Here is a 7,639-nt window from a genome sequence, read left to right on the forward strand (position 1 = left end):
AGGATCCGAGGATCTAGCCGAGGGTGAATTTCCCTTCGGACGGACACCGGAGAATCCGGGACTTCATGGTAAAGGTTAGGGCATGACACGGTCAAGACTACTGGTTAAAGGGAGTGAACCCTTGAATGTCCTAGAAGCACCGATGTTAGAGAAATACCAAAGATAAAGGCTGTCACCTCCACATTAAAGACCCTGCACCTACCACCCTGGCCGCATTAATGGGATAGTGACACCTGAACAGTGGAAGGGAAACTTCTGGTTACTATTCAAAGGCACTGAGAAAAGAAATATCTAGGTTAAGGGGGAGTTGGGGCAACACGTGTACAAAGTATCAAAAAGAAGAGTATTTAAGGAGCAACCTAGAACAGAAAGGGGGACTGACTTTTTTGTAATCCAAAAGGAAAAGAAAAAAAAGAGGAAGAGATAATATAAGAACAACTCTTGGTTTACGCCCGAGGAGGTTGATTTACAATATTCCTTGTTGTTTCCAGGTGTTTGCAATCTTTGGCTTGTCATTTAATCCTCACATACTTCTAACCTGGGTTTCAAGCCCACACTCTACAAATTCATATTGTTTAAGGCTCATTGGGCTTGAGCCCGTAATTGCTCCTGGGGCCAGGTGCAATTGTGCACTTACAGTGGTTGTATCTTACCACAGTCAAGGTTTTTTTTTTTTTTTTTACACATTCAATTTCTGTAATTCAATTGCCACAATTGAGTTTTTTTTTTTTTTTTTTTTTTTTAAATCATTCACTTTTGATAAAATGCTAGAATTACAAACTTTTTTACAAAAACTTTCATAAACTGTTGATGTAATGAGTGATTATTGGTAAATGAAAAAGTGAAGTTGTTGGTAGGCATTAATGAGAACCAGTAAAAAATTGGTCATACAAACAATTTGTAAAAAATATGATAAAATAGCGTGTGGCCATAACATTACTTTTGCCACAATTCAGTTTTTTTTTTTTTAATCTTCCAATTTCGGCAATATCATTGCCAAAATTCCTTTTTCTCTCTCCCCATCTGTCGCATCATTTTTCTCTCCTCTTCCCTACTTTTTATCAGAATTTCAACATTAGTGTTGCCGAAATTCACTTCTCTCCTCATTTTTCCAAATAAGTTTAAACGGTACCCATTTCACAAATAAACTTCATTTTTTACAATATTCAGCCAAAAGACTCGAATAAAAAGTGCTTCTAAATAAATTAGTGGCTTATTTGTTTGGTCCTCCAAAAGTGTGGCTATATCTTACCACAATCAAGGTTTTTTTTTTTTTTTTTTACTCATTCAATTTCGGTAATTCAATTGTCACAATTGAGTTTTTATTTTTATTTTTTATAAATCATTCACTTTTGGCAAAATGCTAGAGTTAGAAACTTTTTTTTACAAAAACTTTCATAAACTGTTGATATGATGAGTGATTATTGGTAAATAAAAAAGTGATATTGTTGGTAGGCACTAATGAGAACCAGTACAAAATTGGCCATAACAACAGTTTGTAAAAAAATGGTAAAATAGTGTGTGGCTGTAGCATTACTCTTGCCACAATTCAGTTTTTTTTTTAATCTTCCAATTTCGGCAATATCATTGCCGAAATTCATATTTATCTCTCCCCATCCGTCACATCATTTCTCTCTCCTCTCTCCTACTTTTTCTCAGAATTTCGACATTAGAGTTGCCAAAATTCACTTCTCTCCTCATTTTCTCAAATAAGTTTGAATAGTACCCATATCACAAATAAACTTTATTTTTTACAATATTTAGCCAAAAGACTTACTTTGAGAAAATTAAGACCCCTAATTGATAAATTGACTGATTCAAAGTAGCCCAACTAACGATTTATCCTATCATTATCTAATTAACCAACTCCTAATAACAAAAATAAAATTTTAAATAATAAAATTAAATAAAAACTAAGCATATATATAACAGAAGTGCATTAGCTTTAAGAGGTTTTTAAGTTCATCATTACTTTAAGATTACGGTAATTTAAGATTACAAAATATTTCACATTACTTTAATTTTATCACCTCATTAAAATGATAGTAATTTTTACATTACTTATTAATGAGGATATTATCATTTATATTAACAAAATTGTACATACTAATATATTAATTTTACTTAAAAAAATTATTAAAATACCAAAAAAAAAAAACCTCTCAAATGCTTCAAAACCATTAAGTATGCGTTTGGATTGCACGTTTGAGCCAAGTTTCTACATTTGGCGTTTTGGACCAACATGCCACGCACTGTTCATGGACCAGCCGGACAAGGAAAAATGCAGCAAGTGTTCATATACAGTGTTTTCAACTTTAAAAATTATTTTGTTATAGTGTTTTAAATAATAAGTTTTCAGTTTTTAACGAAATAAGCGGTATCCAAACAGATTCTAAAAATATAATGTTATTGTTTGAAGTAAACTACAATGGTAGCACTGTAAACACGTGATTTCCACGAAGTCTTGACAAGTGTTTATTTGAGGCATTAACATATGTGCCTTTTTGCAAGAATTGCTGCAACTTAATTTGTTGCAAATCATTTCCCTAAATGAAAACAAAATTATTGTTTTAAATAACATTACTTTAACAAGTACCAGTAAAAAAATTCCATGTTATAAATTAATCAATTACATCAATGAATCTTGTGCACTAACAAATTACTATTTTTAGATTTGAAGTGTTGCAAACTATTTTGAGATTCCTTCTCCAAAAAAAAAAAATTCGTGGGTTCAACCATGCCTACACCAAAATTGAATGATGGTCAATTTATTGAAACTTAAGAATGGAAATCTCAATTTTAAATCGGGGAAATTATTGTATATTCCTTAAGTACCATAAATGCGTGCTCCCTCCTCTCACATGAATGGTGAGTCTCACTAATTAAATTTATGGTAGGACCCATCATTCATGTGAGAGGAGAGAGTACGCATTTATGGTACTCCGGGAGTACCTAATAATTTTCATTTAAATCGTGAGTTCTAGTTAACTCAACTAGTAATATTTTTAATGGTTGAATAAAAAATCTAAGTTTCGATCCCTACTTACATCAAAAACAAATTGACGTCTTGGGTCCTTATCTTGTAATTAATGTCCTTGCCGATAATAGGAAAAAGAAACAATTAATGACCCTCATAAAGTCAACGTTTTAAAAATAGCCAGGGCTGAACTTTCTACCATTGCATGTAGTATTTTTGGTCTCACATAACATCTCTTATAACAAATTTACCAAATCAACCAAGTACTTTCCTGTTTCATAGCATGGGACTTAAAAGTAAATTTTATTTTTTCCCTTAAAAAAGTATTTCTTTCTTAAATAATTGAATTATTACAAGAACTGGAAAATTGAAATTTGAACTTCGATTCTTTTCATAAGAAAATTAGTTAATATTACTAAACTATAACTCTTCTCTTGAAGTGGCAACTAAAAAGTAAATTATTAATGTAACATAAATTGATACTATATGTTATGCCAATGACTGCATTGTTACATAATAAATCAATTGTGATGAGTGATGGCTTTGTTTTACATCAATAATTATTGACCAAGTGAATCTTTAAAATTCTAATTGAGTATTTCTTAAAGTTCAAGCAGCTCTCATGATCTACCTACCAACAAATAGTCAAATTTATACTTATCCATTTGTTGATTTCATATTGAAATTAACAAGCTCATATATATCTAAACTAAATAATTAAAACCTCATTGAGTTGGTATAATGGCTTTGACCTCTGAAAACATCATGAAATCCATGAGGTGTTGGGTTCAAAACCCCTAACCCCATCTCTTATGGACTTCCAATTAATTAGTCTAGTTTATTCTAATTTAGATTGGGATAAGAATAAGATCCCCACCTATTTAAATATTCAATTTTCTTTCAAGTTTCATCAATCACACAAAATTAAATAATTGTCAAGTATCTTGCATTTTACTAAAAATTGGAAATTGAAGGATTTAATGTTAGGGAATCTTATCCCAACATAATTTGCTAACAGAATTTCAAAATTTCTTATCATTAATTCAAATACAAATTTCATTGAAAAACTTATTAATAATACAATATTCCATTGTACCTTTTCAATGGGTTTTTATAATGGAATAATTTTAGTAAATTTGTTATATGTTTTATTTATCAAAATCAATTGTATCATAATATCTAAATTGGAATTGTGAATTAAAAACTAAGCATATTAATGGACTTGTTCAATAAAATACTTCTACCTTCTTTTTTTCTTATCAAAAGGGAATGATACATGGTGAGCAATTTGCATACTCAATTAATTGGTATCCTTACAAGGAGATTTTCATGAAGAGTAAAAAATTTAAAGATAATTCTAAGATAATGCCTAAAATTCCCATTTAAAAAAAAAAAAGAAGATAATTCCTAAAGCCTAGACATTCCATTTTTTTTTTAAATGTTAATTTAAACATATCGTGAAAATCTACTTTGTTTAATATATGAATGATTTTAATAAATAAGGGCATGTTTGGTAGGAGGACTTTTTCAAAAAATTGAATGTGAGACTTGTTTTTAGAGAATAATTTTTACATTATATGTGTTTGGTTCTTACTTTTAAGAACAATTTTCAAAATATATTTTTTATATATAAAAAATGATGTTTGGGAGACCATTTTACTTTGAGATTTAAAAAAAAAAAAATTATAGAAAGTAGTGTGTAGATTACTTTTTTTTTTTGGATAATTAATTATAAGCTTCAAAATTGAAGTGTGGGAGTAATGTACCTTTATTTATATATATATATATAAAAGGATAAACTTCAATTTTTGATAAAGAGAAGATTCTTAATTTAAGATATAGAAGAGTCTTCGAAAATCTATGGAGTTCACTATTTTCATTTTATTTGCAGTTATACCATTAAAAACATTTTATATATCTTGAAAACATCCTCTTGATCATTTCAAAATCCTATTTTCAATAGGGAAAATAGGAAATAATTTTATGAAACTTGTATTTAGAAAACATTAGCTAAACAATAGATTCAAGTGTGGAATCCACCATTTTATGTTTTTCAAAACAAAAAATTTTATTTAAATCCTCTTATTAAACAAACTGAAGATACAAAATATATGGATTTAAATATTAATTCTAAACACCACATCACACCACAAAACGGGATTAGTTAATAAAATAAACCCAAAAAAAAATTATTCATAAAAACATTTTTAAAAAAATTACTTTAATAAGTAATAGTAAAAAAAAATTCCTTGTTATATATTAATCAACTACATCAACTAATCTTGTGCACTTACAAATTATTTTTAAATTTTAAGGGTTCCAAACTCTTTTTTTAGATTCCTTTAAAAAAAATAAAAAAACTCCTTTGAGATTGTCTCATAAATTACAAAATAAGTTTTTATTTTTATTTTTATTTTAAATTTTGTAATAAACTGCAGTTGTTTTATTGAGATTTGAGAGTAAAAATCAAATTGTAAAGGGATAGAATAAAAGGAGGACAATTATCAGGCCAAGCTTAGGAGCCCTACGTAGTCCTCATCTTGTAATGTACTTGCCAAAGTATGAGCAACTCTCTTACAATGCCCTATTAAATATAGGAAAAAGAAACAATTAATGATCCTCGTAATAAAGTTTTCCAACGTATCGACTAACCACTTACGTTTGTCTAATACATACGTTCAATTCGTCTTTTATATTTCCTTCTACGTTTTTAAGAATAATGCAATTAATTAATGTATTTTTTTACTACCAAAAAATTTTGAAAGATAAAATTTAAATTTCTGTTAGGGTCCTGCATTTTGGTATTGTCAAGCCATGCCAAATAATGTGTCTTTTATTGAGTTTTGATGTGTCTTAAAACTGTAATTAAAGATCAAGTTGAAGACACAAAGTTTACTCAAGAAAAACTCAAGAAAAGTACATTTTCAGCATGTACCTCAATAGCAATCTTGATACCTCTCGATAGCAATCTCGATACCTATCGATAGAAGCTCGAAACCTACTGCCTCCTCATTAGCAGTCAAGATGAATTGAAGATTGTCATCAACTCTTTAAGGGAGGAGTCTACTTCTATGTCCTCTTTTGGTTATTTGATCCAAGATGCTAAGTTTACAGTAGATTCATAGCTTTCTTCTTAAAATAAAAAACAAAATAAAATACTATGTCAAGTTTTATAATTTTTTAAAGATAGTTTTAACTTATGACATTCACTCCTGATGATAACTCTTTATCATCAAATTAAGGTACCGATTGGTTTTTGGAGATTGTCATTGACTCTTTAAGAGAGGAGTCTACTTCTATGTCCTCTTTTGGATATTTTATCCAAGATGCAACGTTTACTGCAAATTCATAGCTTTCTTCTATAAAAAAGAAAAAAATACCACGCCAAGTTTTTTATTTTTTTGAAAATAGTTTTAATTTATGACGTTTACTTTTGGTGATGAGTCTTTATCATCAAACCAAGACACCAATTAGTTTTTGGTGCAAGCAGGGATTGAAAGCTAAATCTTTTATTTGACGACAAAAGACTTTACTAACTAAACTAACTGGACTCACAAATACCACTCCAAGTTAAATTACAAGTCGCACGAAATAGTATAAATTATTTTTAGAACTATTAAAATGACATTGATTTCTAACCTATATAATAAATAAATACCAAAATTATATTGAAAAAAAAAAACCAAAAATAGTCAGACCAAAAGTAGAAAAACCTAATCACTTCCATCCAGCTTATATCCAAGGATTTTATCTCAAGTAAACTCTATAACTTAATGAATTTCAAGGGTTATAGACTATAGATTCCGCGTTGATTTTGTTGGTTTGAGTTTTGGTCGCGGGCGTCGCCCAAAAATAACAGGAAAAGAACAAGCTGGAAAGAAGGAAAAAAAGAAGAAGAAAGATCTACAACATCATTGGAAGTTAGAAACTATAGACTATGTTTAATTTAATTTATTTTATTTTTGGATAAGTAATCCTTACATAAACATTGTTTTTATTCAAAGAGTAACACATAAAAATAACAAATTTTCCAATTTGTATTTATTTTTTGATAAGTAATCCTTACATAAATACTATTGTTTTTGTTCAAAGAATAGTGGATAAACAACAAAATTTCACAATTAATTGGGATAATAATTAAGTTATGAGTGATACACTACGTGGAGAGTTAATAACCGTTTAGCCTAAATGATTTAGGTATATGTTAGGTGATTTAAAACATATGTAAGTGGTCATATAGTGAGTTGGGAGAAATTTTCTCTGAATCAATTTAGAGGAGAATTTTGTCCATATAGATATGAAGCTAATTACCAGTGCCAAAAAAGAAGAAGATATAAAACTTTTTTTTTTTTTTAGAAGAAGATATAAAGCTAATTTTATGCTTTTTGTTTTTGCTTTTTAATAAGTAGATAGTGAAGAAGGGGGAGGTAAAATTCAAACTATAAATGAGACTATTATTGTTAGACAATCAATTGAACCTAAACCTAATTATAATTTTAAATATGAATTCATGTGAGACTAATTGTATTGTTTATATTAATTACTAGTTAATAAAAAATGGTGCCTTCGTTGGTGGTATTTTTTACACCTTAAAACTGATATCATGAGTTCAAATTAATCTTTATCTTACTGATTCATTCATTGACATGAAGTTGGTTTGGA

The sequence above is a fragment of the Castanea sativa genome, chromosome 3, assembly GCF_040712315.1.
Source record: "Castanea sativa cultivar Marrone di Chiusa Pesio chromosome 3, ASM4071231v1".
NCBI classification, from domain to species: domain Eukaryota; kingdom Viridiplantae; phylum Streptophyta; class Magnoliopsida; order Fagales; family Fagaceae; genus Castanea; species Castanea sativa.